We start from the raw sequence: 18,073 nt of genomic DNA, 5'->3' as shown, positions 1-18,073 counted from the left end.
TGTAATTTGTCCAAGGTTACACAATAAATGGTAAATATCACTTTACACTCATCATGGTAGCAAAAATTATAGACAATGTGAAATGTTAATATGTGATTAGTGTGGTCTTTCTAGTGTATTGTAGCAATTAAAAGCATGGTTTATGAGACAGCCTTCTTTGGCTCAGAATTGTTTTGGTAGTAAATCTTGGCTTTACTGCTTCCTGTGTAACCTTGAGCAAGTTACTTAACCTCTCTGCATCTGTTTCCTCATCTGTAAAATGGGGATAATAATAGTACTGATTCTATAGGGTTTTTGTGCAGATTAAATGTGTCAATATGTGAAGTACTTAGAACAGTGTCTCATACATAGTGACCATAGAATTAATTTGTGTTACTTTGAAAATAATTCAGTAGAGGGATTGTGCAGGTACTGATGATAATACTGTGCTATAGAGTATCGTTAACTCTCTACAATAAACAAAGCAAAATAAAAGAAATAAATAAAACTAACACCAAATCAAACTACAGGAGGGTGTGGACAGTATTAGTGAGGGATTTTTGTGGTTGCAGGTGACAGAGAAACCAACTTTAGTGGCTTATGCAACTAAATGGAATTTATTGACTTTTACAACTGAGAACTATAGGAATAGGACTGGATTTAGGTAAGCCTTCGTCCTGGAGCTCAAACAAAATCACCAATGATCCAGTTTCTTACCATCTCTTGCCTCTACTTCAGCAGTCTCATTCCGTCACTGGATTCTGCAAGGTGTGGCACCTGGGAGCTCAGGTCTATGCTCTCAGGGTAATAAACTCATATCCTTGGATTATACCATCTGGGTGAAGGAGATAGCCTCTTTCTGGAGCTGCTACAATAGTCCTAAGATATACTTTTTTAAAATTGAATTTCTTGATATCCACAAACTGATCAAAACTGTGACTGGGGGGTTGAGCTATGCTGACTGGCTTAATCCAGTTAGGACCCATCCTTGGAAATACCCAAAAGAAAATCAGGCTCATGTTGGCAGAAGCAGGGAATGGATGCTGAGAGTAGCCAAAGAACATCCACTACCATAGTGAATCAACCAACTTACACGGAAATCAGTTTTCTCCCAAGTGGAGTACAGGGTCCCCAGAAAGCATGGGAAAGGAATATTAGAATTTCCAGTTTTACTTATTTCCTGTCTAAAAATAGAATTGACTTTGCAAATATGTAGATTGACTCTGGTGTCCATATTTGGTCTATATGTCAGACAGTCATGAGTTAATAGTTTTAACTAAACTAGATTAAATACATTTTGACCACAAAATAATAAATTGAAGATAAAGCTTTTTCCTATTAATATGAAAAGGGCAGAGCCGACATGTTTCCTACTTTTGAAAAGAGCTTACTGTCTGCCACATTAACAAAGTAAAAACAATGACTTAATCTGATCTGATGACAAGTCAATCAAGAAATTCAAAATAGCAATGAGGCTATTTGAAATACAGATTCACGTTCATTATTGTTAGTGATATCCTCATCCTAAGTATGCCTTGAGATATTGGTTAAAAGTACTTAGGATTAGCAAGAACTTTAGAAACCAGGTATTTGGGACACAAGACAAACACTGTCTTTTTTTTTTTTTTTTTTGTGGCATTTGAAGACGTGCAATACTCAATTTAGTACTTTAGAAAATTTGCAAAGACAAACACTGTCTTTTTTTTTTTTTTGTGGCATTTGAAGACGTGCAATACTCAATTTAGTACTTTAGAAAATTTAACTCCATTTAGTATTAGATGTTTAGAGAATTCCTTTTAGGTTTCTTACTTAATGGCAAAAGACATACCTTTGGGGGAAACAATTGTCTTCCTGCTTTAATCAGGAAGAGTAGAAATAGACATGAAAAACAATATGATGACTAGCTAAAATGCATTCTTTGGTCAGCACACACCGTTGGAATTGAATAAAAAAATACATATTGCTGAAGATAAACAGGAAAAACAAGTATTAGAACAAATTACACCACATGGGAGATTTGCTGTATAGTGAATGAAAATATGGATGTCTCAAATGTTTCTTAGATTATTACATTGGCTACATTCTATTTTAGTAATGAAATACATAAAGAACTGCTTTTTTTGTGAGCAATAAGGAAAGCTATACTGGAAAAGATACATTCTTAATAATAAATGTCTTCTTTAATGAAAACAATATTTTCTGGAAGAACTGTGTGAATGAAGCCACAGAAGACTGGCTGTTTTGAATGGAGTGGAAGAAGGATTTGGAGCAATGTTCCGTAGCTATGCTCAAACGTGAAATCCTTCACTGCACCATTCATACATGAGCGACTGCAGGAAAGACACTGAAGCCAGAGCTGCACAACATGTTACAGAAGGTCACTGATGTGGTTACGTTTATAAACTTTATAAATTAAAACATAGCAGAGTATAGTTATGTGTCACTTAAAAATGGGGACACGTTCTGAGAAATGCTTTAGGTGATTTTATCATTTTGTTATTGTGCAAACATAGAGTGTACTTACACAAACCTAGATGTTATGGCCTGTATGCTTAGGCTATATAGTATAGTTTATTGCTCTTCGGCTACAAACCTGTACAGTATGTTACTGTACTGAATACTGTAGGCAATGGTAAAACAATGGTAAGTACTTGTGTATCTAGACATAGGGCTGGCTCCTTAGCACTGCTGGTTATACTGCAGTGTTCTAACACCAAGGCCAAAGGTTCGATTCTGGTACAGGCCAGAGCTAATAAAAAAAAAAAAAAAAAAAAATCTAAACATAGAAAAGTTACAATGGCTACTATGTCACTAGGTGATAGGAATTTTTCTGCTCTGTTATAATCTTATGGGATCACCATCATATATGTGGTTTGTCATCAACCAAAATGTCATTATGTGGCACATAACTGTATTCATAACACTTAGTAATGACATGGGGAGTGACTCTGCAAATATTTTATACCCCACTGAGGTTCACAGATGATCCTGGGACAGAGGAATTAAATGTTGTTGAACTTGAAAATACACATTGTTGTTTGACATAAAGACAGCTGATCTCAATTTGTTCCTTTTATGTGACAATGAGTAAAATGATAGATTTTACTCTCATTTAAAAACATCTACTATCAGATTTTAAAACATTCCATACATAATCTAGCACTTCAAGATAAAAAGAGATGCTAATAACAAAAGAGAAAGTAATTGCTTTGTAAAAACAAAATGTGCTATAAAGAAAATATTTAGAAATTAGATATTTGGAAATGTTTTATCACTAGGTGATTTTGTGTCCAAAACATGAAAGTGCGGCACCCGTAAACACTTTCATATATGCACATTTTAAAAACAAAGTTTCCTGACCCATTTAAAAATCTTCTAACAGAGTTCCAGTGGTTTATTTACTCATTCGTTAAAAATATAAGGATGCAACTACTTTAAATTAAATTGAAGAACAAGTGATTTCTAGAGCAGATGGAAATTAATTAGCTAAATTTCTTTTTTTTAAAAGATGACCGGTAAGGGGATCTTAACCCTTGACTTGGTGTTGTCAGCACCACGCTCTCCCAAGTGAGCCACGGGCCAACCCAAATTAGCTAAATTTCTTTTTTTTAAAAGATGACCGGTAAGGGGATCTTAACCCTTGACTTGGTGTTGTCAGCACCACGCTCTCCCAAGTGAGCCACGGGCCAACCCAAATTAGCTAAATTTCAACAAAAACCTTTGTATGATTGGTTTGCAGGACTGAAAAATGCAACTGAAAAATAGATAATTTGGTGAGTGAGCCAAATTAGATGAGTGCACGCACATCTTCCATCTAGATCTATGTGTAGCTGTAAGTATATTTGTCTCTGGGGGCTGCCATATGGAATACCACATGCTGGGTGGCTCAAACAACAGAAAACTATTTTCTCACAGTTATGGAGGCTGGAAATCCAGACCAAGGTGCCAGCGGGGTTGGGTTCTTTGGGGGCCTCTCTCCTTGGCTTGCAACTGACTGCCTCCCCACTGCATCCTCATATGGCTTTTTACCTGCTGTCTCTTCCTCTCATAAGGACATCAGTCTTATCTGATCAGGACCCCACCCTTAGGACCTCATTTAACTTTAATAACCTCCATAAAGTCTCTATCTCAAACATAGTCACATTGTGGGTTGGGCTTCAACATAAGAATTTTGGGGGAATGAAATTCAGTCCGTAACAGTGAGTTATCTTTTTTCAGCTCTGACAGGTATAGAACCAAATATAGTAGTCAACCCTTATTCTCCAAGAATAGGTTCCAAGACCCCCAGTGAATGCCCGAAGACAGGTATAATACCAAACCCTACATAAACACTATGATTTTTCCTATACGTGCATATCTATGATAAAGTTTAATTTATAAATTAGACACAATAAGAGATTAACAACAACAATAATAAAATAGAACAATTATAACATTGTACTGTAATCAGAGTTAAGTGAATGTGGTCTCTCTCTTTCTCAAAATACTGTAATATTTTTGGACCACGATTGACTTCAGGTAACTCGAATTGCAGAAAGTGAAACTGCAGATGGAGGGACCACTGTATCAAAATAAAGTGGAGTGAGAATCAGACCTTCAATTCTCTGTCAGAAAATGTTAAGCAAATATTTTCTAAATGAAGTAATACCATCACCCTCATTAAATTTATTATTACTATTTTTCCAATGAGATGTGTTTTTTGATCAGCAAAATAAAGTATCTTTAAATATTGATTATTTTATCTTTAATTCCTCTTGCTAGTTCATATTTTTATACATTTTATAATATATATATAATATATTAGCCCCATTGTTGGCAGTGTGTGACCATAAAGTTTGAAGACCAATGCCACAGAAAACCAAATCTCACACTCAGACCAAAGGACACTTAGACAGTTGAGTACAATATTTATTATGGTTAATTAATCACATTCATTGTGACATTTTGTTTAATCATTAAAAGCAGCTGTGACAAGATGCTTTCAGCAGCAACTTAGGGAAATAAAGTATTTATTAAATATTTAAGTATTTATTGACATATCCAGAGCAATTCATAATTTAAATGTATGCCTATTCTGCCTTGTCTAAAGGTACTAAACCCACATTAATCTCCAAGTTAATTTTGGAAAATTTTGTAAACTGGTAGTACAAATTTTCATATGGTGTTCATAAACTAGGATCACCCATCACATCATGAGCTTGGCAGGCCTGTTAATTTGGATAAATAAAAGGACCTTACAGAATTACGAAATGTCATGATATTCAGTACACATCAATTCCTTTCGCTTTCACCGCAGTTCAGGTAACAATACCCAGTTTCTCTCTAGAATACCATTCTTCTTCCACTCTTCAACCATGGAAATGGCCTAAGATAAACCAGTCATCACATCTCATTCCCTTGGCCACTGTGATTAGTTTAGAGTAGGCACTGGACAGAAGTCAGACCAATAGGGCCAATGAAATCCAGTTCCAAGACTTTTGTTCCACCATCTCTTCTACTGGCCTGTGCACTAGATAATGAGAGTCTGAATCTGCAGGGGACCACTTCTGCGGCCTGAGATACTGCCAACCCTGAAGAGGCAGGGCCAGGAAATAGACACCAGTAACCATCAGAGCCTCAAATCGAGCTGTATGTGATGTAGCTCTAGACTTTTTAGGTTCATTGCCTGCTTATTTTTGCTCAAGCTTCTTAGGTTGGTGATGGAGTTTGGATGTGTCATCCCGTCCAAAACTCATGTGGAATTTTGATTTCCAATGTGGCAGTGTTGGAAACTGATTGAGTCATGGGGGCGGATCCCTCATGAATGGATTAATGCTCTCCCTGGGGGCAGGGGGACTAATGAGTGAGTTCTTGCTCTATTAGTTCCCGCCAGAGCTTGTTGCTTAAAATGACCCTGGCACCTTCTCTCTCTCTCTTGCTTCCTCTCACCATGTGATCTGCTTGTACCTGCCGGCTCCCTGCCACTTTCCATATGAGTAGAAGCAGCCTAAGGCCCGTGCCAGATGCAGCTGTCCTAGAATCGTAAGCCGCATAAACCTCTTTTCCTTATAAATTACCCAGTCTCAGGTAGTTCTGTTATAGCAACACAAAACGGACTAAAACAGTTGGGTTTTTTGCTCACAACTGAAAACAATCCCAACTGATCATCAAACCCTAAATATAATTATAGAATGTTTAAAACAATAAACATAACCGAATGCAATAGTCCTTTAAGCCTAATATGTGTAAGGGTTAGGAAGCAGCAGAGCTGGAAAGGGCAGGTGATTTCCCCAAACACTCGCAGAACAGCAGATGTTCTGTCCACTGCACTATGCTACTTCTCCCACTGCCCAGCTGGCCACTGACTGTTTAAGACACCCAAAGCCAACTCATGATAGCCAAAGCCAAGAGGGAACTTATTGGCTGGTGACGGGACTTGGGTGGCTCATGGGGCTGAAAGAAGAGCTGCAGGAACTAAGGTCTCAGGGACTTGAATGAGACTCATGTTAGGCTAAAAAGAAATGCCCCCACCAAGATATATTCACTTCCTAGAACCTGTAAATGTTACCTTATCTGGCAAAAGAGTGGACATTATTTTATATGGCAGATGTGATTAAGTATTTTGAGAGTAGGGGCTTTTCCTGAATTATCTGGGTGGGCCCTAAATGCAATCATATGCATCCTTATAAAAGAGAGGCAGAAGGAGATTAGACACAGACAGAAGAAGAGATGCGACACACATAGAGGAAAAGGCGATGAGAAGGTGGAGGCAGATTGGAGGGATGCAGCCACAAGGCAAGAAACGCCAAGAAATGGCGGCAGCCACCAGAGGCTGGAAGAGGCAGGAAACAGATTCTCCCCCAGAGCCTGCAGAGGGAGCACTGCCTCTTCGGCTTCTGGCCTCCAGAACTGTGAGAACAAATTTATGTTGTTTTAAGCCATCAAGTTGCAGCAGCCCTAGGAAACTAATGCAGAACTTAATGCTATAAGTTTCAGTCTCTCTCTCTCTCTCTCTCTCTCTCTCCTAAATTTATGTTGTTTTAAGCCATCAAGTTGCAGCAGCCCTAGGAAACTAATGCAGAACTTAATGCTATAAGTTTCAGTCTCTCTCTCTCTCTCTCACACACACACACACACACACACACACACACACACACACACACACACACACGTCAGACTCTCAGCTTATTCTAATATTTTGGTTTCTTCATATGGCTGAGAAGATAGCTGGTGCAAGTCCCCGAATTACATCCTCTCAGTTTTGGAACCCCAGCAAAAAGAGAGAGGCTATTCTCCTGAAGTCCACATATCCAACTCAGGGAAGGATTCTGATTGGTCCTGCTTGCTTCATGTGCCCACCCCTTGGCCTAAGCATGTCGCCAAGGGAAAAGTCCTGTGGTTGGCTGTGTTTGGGTCAAGATTCCATCCCTATGGCAGCCTGTACATTCTTATTGATAGCTTGACAAACCACATGATACGGAGGAGGAGGCTTCTCCAAACAAGAGACATTGGGCAGACTAAACAACTAATATCCACTGCAAGGCAGTAGGCCAGATTCCTGGCTCTTTTCCAACTTGGGGCACCATTAGGACATGTAAGATTGTGGGCAGAGGAACTACAGACTTGTCCCTGAGCACAGAACACTGGATATTCCCAACTGTAGTTCCAGATGTAGGAGTAAACAACTGCCTTTACAATTTATATGGAGACTGGAAAAGCTGCTTGTTTAATCAGAACGATGAGCCCACATTCCTTTAAGCTCCAGTCAGAGTGGAATTGGTCTAGGCCAGATGAGAGGGTGGCCTTAGAGCCACCATAAAGCATAACTAACTGGCAACATCAGGTTATGGGTAGGTTTGGGTTCTCCTGTGAAGACCCCAGGCATAGAGTTTTTCATGGCCAGAGGCCCAAAGCTGAAGAGAGCCTTTGCCTTATTCTCTGGCCACTTTGTTTCCCTCTCTTTTCCTTCTTTTAGTCTCCTTCCTTCTAATACCTTTTTTTCTCTCTTCTTCTCTCCCAGTCCCACCCTTGGGAGAAGAAGCTGAATGTTAATGCACCAGCCATGGGCTTTACAGAAAGGAGTTCATGCTTTTTTATTTTCCCACTGAAAAGAAAGTGCCTCCCCTTGCCTTGTCCTGGAGGAGCACTCTGCTATCAGCATAATCACTGACGTTTATCATAAGACCTCACTGACTGAGATTCTCTCAGGGTCTGAGTTACTCCCTGGGAGTAAATCAGGCACTTTTGAGCAATGACAGGGCTTCTTTCAGACCCTAGGTATTATTTTTAATGTTCCAGCAAGACCTAAAAATGGAAGAGAATAAATGCAGCTGCTCAAAGTTACTGACCTGCACAAAGAGGTCATGCTGTAGAAGAATTTGGCTCATTAAGAATGTGTGAATGTGGCTGAAAATGCTCATTTTTACTGGCTTTTAAATAGAAACGCTGCTACTAACTTGCTGAATAACCACTCGGAGCGATCCTATTAGATAGCAGTCACCTCCAGCTGAGTCTGCCCCCACACCCCCATGTCTCCTCTTTGCCCTCATTAAATTTTTAGTTGCTTATGGCTATTTCCAAAGAAAGCTGACTCTTTCAAGTTACTGACTTAAATAGCTGTAATGACTTTATAGCTGTAATGAATGCATGGAAGGGGTGATGTAATATCTCTACAGAGAGGAGATATGTAGTTCATTTTTTTTAACGTGAGGAAACATGCTCCTCTAATATGGATGAAAATCTACAGATCTGATTGACCATGTGTTGGGGGTCCCCAAGACCACTTTCAGATTCAATGGTTTGCTAGGAGGACTCACAGGACCAGCATATGGTTGTGCTCATGGCTGTGATTTATTATAGTGAAAGGATACAAAGCAAAGTCAGCAAGGAAAGAAGGCATATGGGGCAAAGACCAGAGGAAGCCAGGTGCAAGCTTCCAAGAGTCCTCTCCTTGTGGAGTCACAAAGAATGCACTTAATGCACAAATTGGGACAAAATGTGTTAAGTGTTGTCTACCAGGGAAGCTCATTAGAAGCTCAGTGCCCAGGGCTTTTTTTTTAGGGAGCTGGTCACATAGGAACTTTCTGCTTACTATGCACATACTAGGTCCTCAGTGAATGCCTGCTGAACTGATGAGGCTGTTGATGGGGCCGTCAATAGCGGGGAGGGTGGGGAAGCAGCCTCAACTGATGTGATATTTACTGTTTTAGGCCAGGCTGAGATGAGAGCAATCTCATGCCATAAGGCGGAGGAAGACTAGGAGAGAGGCTAAGCAGCAACCTAAGGTTTTGTTGCACATTGAGACACGCAGTGGTGGGAGGCTGGGATGGGAGGAACTCTCCTTACATTCAAATTTTCTGATGCCAGCCACGAACCAACCTTGCAATCTAACAATAGTAGTCTCGGGCCTTCTATGTTAATTCTTTTCTGCACACAGTAACAATGGAACTTTTCAATTCTTTAATTTTTACAATTTAGGATTTCCCACATTAAGGAAACCCTGAAGTTATAAAACAGAATTTACTGAATATAAATTAGAAGACCAACTATGAAGCCTCAAATGTCTGTCATGCCCCTAACTTTCTTCTGAATGATACTCGTGTACCATGCGCTTATCCTCTGAATCTGGCCATAAGTGATGGAATGGGGGATTTCTCTTAGAGTCAAAAGCTAATAGATATAGGCTAGACATGATCGAGACCAAGAGTCACAGAGTCTGAGTGTACCATGCGCTTATCCTCTGAATCTGGCCATAAGTGATGGAATGGGGGATTTCTCCTAGAGTCAAAAGCTAATAGATATAGGCTAGACATGATCGAGACCAAGAGTCACAGAGTCTGACCAATAGGAGAGCACTATGGTGAGATGGTGACAATCTGGTCCAATCCACTGCCTTTGGAAGAATAAATACTAGATGGAGAAAGTGAAAGTGGGTGATCAGCACTCTGAGTGAGAACAATGTCGGGTTATTGTTCCAGGTCTCTGGTAAGCCTATTGTGTTCCTCTGTCTTGGAAGTCTGTGGTTAAGACAGAGATGATGTCTCCTGGCTCACATTCACATATTCCTTGCAACAAGTACAGTTCCTTCACTAATATGGGCATGCCTTTTCTAAACAGCCTGACGGAGCCTAGTAACATAGAGGTAAATAGGGATTCCACAGCTAAAATGAGAATAGTTGTTCTAGAGGACATCCAAGGAAACTTGAAAGAGTACAACTGAGGTCAGTAAAAGGAAGTGGTACTTCACACTGCAAAAAGGAAGTTTTGGAACACATTCCACTCTCCCAAAAAAGAGAAAGCATAAGTAAGCTTAAGAAAAGCTTTATAAATTATCTATGTTGTTGAATCATAAGGAGTTATTGGGAAAAGCTCAATATGTTGAGACTGTTTCCTCTCCTATGAGGTTTATGTCAGGAAGGAGAGTGATGCTCTCCTACCACATAGCTCTGGAATCCTTGTCATGGACCATCCCAGGAAGGATAAACAAAGGTTCCCTTGATGAGGCTAGCAGTGGGCGCCATGAAGTTGAGACTGCTCCCTGACTACTCTAAGCATAGTAGTCTAGGGCCTGCCATGTTACTTCTTTTCTGCACACAGTAACAATGGAACTTTGACAATATCAAATACAGTGACAATGGATTTGAGCCCCTGAAGCCCTATACTGGACTTAAACACTGGGTTGAAGCATTTCAGTGGACTCATTGGGAGCCAATATTCCACTCTTGCTTTGAGACAGGGCTCTGAGGCAGGATTATAGTATATGGGTCAATTTGTGGATTAAATGTATCTCAAGAGTCAACATTTTATGATTCTGCAAGGATGAGTGTAATTAAAAGTGTATTCGATGGTGTTGGGAAAATAGAATGGTTTGGTCAGGACCCTTACCTTGGGTCCGGTTGGGTGGGGTTCAGCATATCCTTTATAAGCAAATTGTGTGTGTGTGTGTGTGTGTGTGTGTAGTTAGTGCACATGCACGCCAATGTATCTTTTTAGTTTTGTTGCTATTGTTGTGTTCTTCAGAGTTTGTGAAGCAGACTGGCTGACTACTGCCTCGGGCAGCTGCCGCTGCACAAGTGGCCATGCTTTCCAACCTGTGGCTTCCAAGGACCTGTTTGCCAGTTACCTAGCTCATAGACCTGCATGTAAGGGGTCTGGTGACCTAGCCTGGCATGTGTGGGGTCTGGTGACCCAGCCTGGCATGTGAGGGGTCTGTGAATGGGCTTGAGGGGTCTGTGAGATCCAGACCCAGCCCTAGCTCAACAGACAGACCCTGCTTAGCCCAGGATATCATTGTGACAGGACCCTCACAAACATGCAGTTGCTGTGCAGGAACACGCCACTGCCTTCTGACTAAGCACTTACAGAGACTCCCGTTGACATGCAGCTGGCTGAGGCAGGGATGTAATTAGAAGGTTGGTTTCATTCCAACACCATCACCTTCTTAAGAAAAGGATAACCTTTCTTTATCTGGTATGTGACCTTTTAGTTGAGCCTGGAGTACTGGGGGCTGTTCCGAGACAGTGCTTAACTGGCACAAACAATACTTATTCTGTGATGATTGTTCCTTAGTGAGCTTCCTGCAGCAAAAGTGATGAGTTGTTTGAGAGTGTCCGGTTCTAGTACTGGAGCTGTTTCCATCCTTTGTTATTAAAAATGGGCCCAAGTTTTCTCTCCCTATGGGAGCAGGGAAAGATGAATAATTTTGCTTCTGAATGCAGGATAGTAGTTAAGAGTGTAGATTCTGGAGTATTAGAGACCTGCCACCAACTAGCTGCTTACTTAAGCGTTTTGCTCCTTAGTTTATTCTATAAAATGTGAATGATACCACACAGGGTTTTTGTGAGGATGAAAATGGAAAATGTATGTAAAATACTTAGTATAGTGCCTGTCACAGATGAGCGCTCAATTCCTATGAAGTATTTAACTATTTTCTTTATTTATAGGTACTGAATCTTCTATATAATTATTTTATTCCTGAACTTCCCAAAATCAGAATTCCATCAGTAGAAGTGGTCAACAGCAGAAAGTTTTAAGACATTTAGCAAGAATAGATTCAGGCCATTTGCAAAATGTAGGAGACTTCTGGCATTTGTAGGTTTAAGTTTTGCAGTTTCTGCTATTCAAAGTCAACCTCATGGATCCATGACATGGTATATTTTATCTACAACCTTAATGTAAAAGGGATAAAAAGTAGTCAGGTGCCATGTTCTTCTCTGGGAACTGACTCCACTCAGAGGGATGGGCCCGCAGAGCTGGGCTTGTACCTTGCAACACAGCTGAGCAACCCAGTTTTCTCTCCTGAATTGTTCTGGTTTTCTGGAGATATAAGAGGAGGAAATTGGGGGTAACATCTTATGATGCTGTCATTTATTTTTAAATGGCTTAGGAAAAAAGTGTGTATGTCTGTATATATTACACAGAGAGAAAGCAAACTTCACAGAGTGCTAACAATGGTAAATCTAACTAAAGGATATACAAATGTTTATTGTACTACTCTTTCAACTTCTCTTTGGTTTAAAACTTTAAAGGTTAGAAAAAATTTTTAATGGAAAATAAAATTCACTTTTTAAAAGATTTTTTTAAAAAAATTCTTGAATTAGAAATTCATTCCAGAACTTCTAGTCATGTCCTCTGAGCTTTGAGCTGAGCAACTGCATATTAGTCCTGGGTGGTAGGGACCAGGCACACACACAGAAGAGAAAACTGGACTTCAGAGAGAGAGGAGAGAAGCAGAGATCCTGGAGAGAGTCTGAGATCCCTGGGAAAGGGGGAGTGTATGCTTGATTCTTGATCTCCAGGTTCTGGCTCCGAAGGCCTGGTTCTGGGGCGAGGCCTAGCTCTTCTTTCTGCCTCTGAGTTCCACGAGCTACCCTGGTGTCCTTCCAATAAATTCTCTACAAATTTTTTTGCTTAAGATAGCTCAAGTGGTTCTGGTCCTTGTGAACAAGTGGGCTGGGATTAGACTCCTGGCTGGCCTGGGTAAGAGGTACACAGAGGCACGCATGGGGCTCTTCCTCTGAGCTGGTGAAGCGTGGCTGGCTTAGCTAAAGAGTGCGCTAGAGGACGGCTAGCTTCCGCATCTCAACAGAGTGTGTGCAACATGCAGCACATGTAGCAATGGAAAGAATCAACTCAAAGAATCATTTCCAATTGTACTTTATAGCTTTCAAGGGGGTAAATCATATGCATAGTAGGAATGTGTTCCTCAGGCCACCAATTCAGGTGTACAGAAGAAAAAGTAATATTCTTTTATTTCCTATGACTAAACTTAAGTCCTATCTGTGGCCTCCCTTCTACCTGGTAGCAGAATCGGGGTTGCTCACTAGGTTTGGTGTTTTCCCCCTTTTCCTCTCGGGGAGAGTGTTGGGAGGACGGGCGGTAACCTTGGGCCATCATCGCTGGTGCCCATCTGGCATCTGCAAAGATGTCCCCCCTCACCCTCAGGTCCTCCTGGCTCTCAGTGTGAGGCTTCTCCTGGCCACTTGCTCTCAGGTGTCTGACCTGCTGCCTGGGTGCATGGGGACTCTGAGGCAGCTGCTGGCCTCTCTGCCCACATGCCTCAAGGGCTAGAGCATTCGACTGTCCACAGGGGTGGAGTCTTACTACTCCCTGGGCTCAGATTTTTCCAACAGATTCTGAGAGTTCTTCCATCCACCTTCCTGCCTAACCTTAGCTTGTAGGGAGAAGGGCACAAGGGCCTTTCTCAGGTTACCAATGTGACTTTCTCTACCTTCCCTCTCAGGCAGCCCTGGAATGGGCGACTGGATCATAGACCTCTAGAATTCTTCTCAATGACTGTTTATGGCACAGTTACTTTTAAAACTTAGTTTTTTATTCTTTATTAGAGTGCCTGCACAGAAATAGCATTTTCATTGTTTTTCTTTAGTTACAAAATAACCACAGTTAACAAATGAGACTTTCTATATTGCCCTTGTAAAAACATAGGATTCATAATTTAATAATACATAGTATGACATGATTTTATGCCCTGAGTCTTTTTGGGTATTAGCTTTTGATATCTACAGCCCAAGCTTTGGGATCTCAAAACCCTTTTCTTCTCACAAATCCTGTTTTGAAACCCAAAAGCAAGGAATTGACTTCTTTGTTATCTGCATTTTGTTGTAATGAACCTACCCTGAGGCAATGATGGCCCAGGTCTAGGTCAAATGGAGACTGGTCAAGGGGTACGAGGAAGTGTGAGCTATAGAGGGTGGGGAGGGGAGAGCATCATCAGGTCATATTCTTCTGCTCTATATGCCAGTGTGGTGTTCATGAATTTGGGGATTTAAATAGGTCCCAGAGTTTTTCTTGCCAATGTCAAGGTTTTCCTCTATGGACAGGTAAAAGATTTTCTCTTGCCCAAATTCTACTAGATGGTAACATCTTACCTACCTGAAACTTGGGTTGGATGGAACAATCTCAACAATCCAAACACAACTAGAGACAGGAGATAGCAAGCAAAGTCTCCAAGTCACTAAAACAGGTTTCGTAGAAGGTATTGACCAAAGAGTTCATTCATAGGAGAGCCTGTTAAACCTTTAAAGAAAGCCTATTTATTTTTATTTACATGTTCAAATACCCCAGTTATCAAGTTTCTGTGCCAGAGTGGGATTGGTAAGTGACAGGAAAATCTGGTTGTATATTACAAACAGTAAGAACAACTGCTCGCCTGATAGCAGTGGAGGGGTCGTAAGTATAACAAAAATCATGTACAAACATTTAAAATAATCACTAACATCTAGAGACTTTAGTGTAAATACACTGTGTCTTAAATTTCTCATTTGTTCCTGCATCCAGCACTGTAATTGATTATCGTGTCTTAGAGCTCTGTGCGAATTCAGAGGAATCTAATCCAATTACAAAATTTGGGATTTGTAATTTAACAATATGACATAATAATAATGGTATGATATGATTTTATGCCCCTAGTCTTTTTTTTTTTTTTTTTCCTGTATGGGTCAGTTTATGAGGAAATTAGGATGCTATATGTTAAATCCTATTTATGTGATTACTTTCATTATGTTAAACAATACTCCAAAGGCCACAAGCCATGAAGTTATACAATTACTTCCCCATATTTTGCTCAGGAACACAAAAATAAAATACATAGAAATGTTCAAGTGAATTTTTGAAATTCACTGAAAGTTGGCCTTTTCTTTTCCCCTCCAAAAGGTGGTGATTAAGGGTCAGGAAGTCCAGGGGCATGGAGGAAGGATGAAAATGAAACATGTGAAAAGCAAATATTTTTGCTAGATTTCATTTTCAAAATGTCAGATCTTTCCAATTAAAAAAAAATTTTTTGCACCAAAAAAAAGTTTCAATACTTTTCATTCCACTCTTGTCAACTTTAGCCAAAGTCTTCTGAGCTGCAGCCATTTTGCTATTTTTCTTTTCAGTTTCTTTAAATCTTTAGTGTTAAACTTAGTGTAATCTTCTTTTGCTTCTGCAGGCTCATCTTATAACTTTATTTTCTTTGACGGAGGAATTGGCAATGAAGCTGAAGTTTCTGGAAGCTTTAAGTATTTAGATGAGTCATCACTTAATTCTTTAGGGAGGTGTATTAGTCTGTTTCTGTTGTTTATAACAAAATATCTATCTGGAACTGAGTGATTTACAAGAAAATGAAATTTATTGCTTATAGTTTCAGAGAGTGGGAAGTCCAGAGTCCAGGGAACATATCTGATGAGGGTCTTCTTTGGTGGTGACTTTACAGCAATGCAGGGGTCTCCTATGGCAGAAAATGGCAGAGCAGAGAGAGAGAGAGACTTTCATGTGCTCTCCTTGTAAAGCCCTCAGAACCATGCCCATGACCACCATTATTAATCTACTCACTAGGGCATGGTGCTCAGGATCTAATCACCTCTTCAAGGTCCCACCTTTCAACTACCATAATAGGCTTTCCCACCCTAACAGTTACAGTGGGGATTAAGCTTCAGTGACTTTGGGGGGGCCATTCAATGCACTGTAGGTGGTAATCAGATATCAGGCCATGAGCATAATGAATATTATCCTCTTCCTTGTCACTCAAAACCTGGTCACCAGAGAAAAATGCAGTTAACTGTACCCAGACACTGACATTTACCTTATTGGTTTTCAATACAGCAGTAGTTTGGTTAACCTTTTTTTCCCCAGCCATTTTAATGTCTTTTCTTTGCTGTACTTTTACTACTTCTTGTTGTTTATTTCTTTCTTCTCTGTCATGTGGCAAAGTACCTTCTCAAGTTCAGGAAGTTTCAGCAACATGCAATTTGGAAATAAGTCATCTGCCACAACTTGACCTAGGGGTTGAAACTTTCCCTCTTTCTCAGTCTTTCTGAGGCAACGCAGAAGCAGAGAGGGTCCAGGGGTGTGGCAGAGTGGAGAAGCCCTCCTGATTGAACTGATTGATTTATAAACCAAGAGTGGTGTTTTTCCTTGAAAATTGTTATTTCAAACAGCGCTGTAGACAAATATTGAACAAGTAGATGGCTCCTTCCCCTGAACGTGGGTTAAACAGTTTTACAAACATAAGCCCACTTTTCATCTTCTTTGAAGCATCTTTTAAATATTCTGGAACAAATATTGAACAAGTAGATGGCTCCTTCCCCTGAACGTGGGTTAACCAGTTTTACAAACATAAGCCCACTTTTCATCTTCTTTGAAGCATCTTTTAAATATTCTGGAAGCAGACACATGTGCTGCTGGGCATGAGCCCTGTTCCCCTGTCCCTGCAGTCCCTGCCTGCAGCCATGCTGTCCCCTGTTCTGGGATGCAGGAGGTGCTGTAGGCCTCAGCTTCTGAGCCCACTGAAAATGGCGAGAGAAGGCCCTGAGTCTTTTTGGACATTAGCTTTTGATAACTAAAGGCCAAGCTTTTGGATATAAAAACCCTTTTTTCTTGCAAAGACTGTAATTGTGTTCCCCAAAATTCACATGTTGAAGAATTAACCCCCACTACCTTAGTATTTGGAGATAGGGCCTTCAAAAAGAGGTAAGTAAAAACAAGGCCTCTAGGGTGCCTGAATCCAATTTGACCTGTGTACTATTTATAAGAGTAAATTTGGACACACAAAGGGACACCAGAAATGTGCACCCACAGAGAAAAGGGCATGTGAGGACCCAGCAAGAAGGTGGCCATCGGCAAGCCAGGGAGAGAGGCCTCAGAGCAAACCAAATCTGCCGACACCTTCATCTTGGACTTCTAGCCTCCAGAACTGTGAGAAAGTAAATTTCTGTTGTTTAAGCCACTCAGTCTGTGATATTTTGTTATGGTTAGCCTGGACAGTCATGGAGAAGTCCAGTGGTTTCCCAAGGCCTCGAGGAAGACACAGAATTGAGCCCAGTGCTCTTCCGCCAGGGCATGCAGCTTTGGTGTAGCAAAAGAACATAAGGCTTTAAGTTCAAATCAAGGCCTTGCCACCCAGAAGATGGGCTGCAGTTTGTAAATGCCTTAACTTCTCTGAACCTCAGTTTCCTCATTTATAAAACACAGATGAACTGTGCAAATTACATGAGATTACATTCAGATTCCACATGTAAAATACCTAGCGAGGCCTGGCACATAATAGGTATGTAACACAAACAATTCTATTATTATTTCTACTACACCATATCATAACGTTAGGCTACCAATAAAAGTTTAAATTGCATTTGTTATTCTCCATTAAAGAATAACATGGGGAAGTATGCTGTTTTTAAAATAGATTTTGGGCTTTATGAGATGAGAGTCAAATGTCTTGGTGGTTACAGGGATGAGCGTTAGGTTTTCAGAATGCTAGAGTATCCAGAACTGTTCCCCAAAGATTGTCAGTAGTTGAGATTACAGTGTCTACGTTTTGTGCCCCCTGAACCGGTTTTAGTTTTTATTCTCCCTTTTTAGTTTTTATACCAAGGACCCCAGTTCTCTCATCTATGCCCCACGGTGTCGGAGGCCCTCACATTGACTTTTTTTTTTTTAACTTTATTTTATTCTTTTGTGTGTTTTCCGAAGTTTCTATAATGAATAATGAATATGTATTGCTTTTAAATCAAGAAAACAAGCTTCATAAAATCTACCAAGAGCTCTACCAAGGTAAGAGAAGTACGTGATGAATTTGGCCCTTCTGTCACTGCTGCCCTTAATGGAAGGAATGATAGTG

At 40.4% G+C, this 18,073-nt stretch overlaps 1 pseudogene; it reads right to left on the bottom strand.

The window, feature by feature from the left end:
- Window positions 1-15,136: 15,136 nt before the first annotated feature.
- LOC103596266 lies at window positions 15,137-16,687 on the bottom strand (annotated as a pseudogene).
- Window positions 16,688-18,073: the final 1,386 nt, after the last annotated feature.

The sequence above is a fragment of the Galeopterus variegatus genome, unplaced genomic scaffold (genome assembly GCF_000696425.1).
Source record: "Galeopterus variegatus unplaced genomic scaffold, G_variegatus-3.0.2 Scaffold1968, whole genome shotgun sequence".
Classification (NCBI taxonomy): Eukaryota; Metazoa; Chordata; class Mammalia; order Dermoptera; family Cynocephalidae; genus Galeopterus; species Galeopterus variegatus.
The sequence above is the reverse complement of the archived record's forward strand: the minus strand, read 5'-3'. Positions and strand labels throughout refer to the sequence as shown.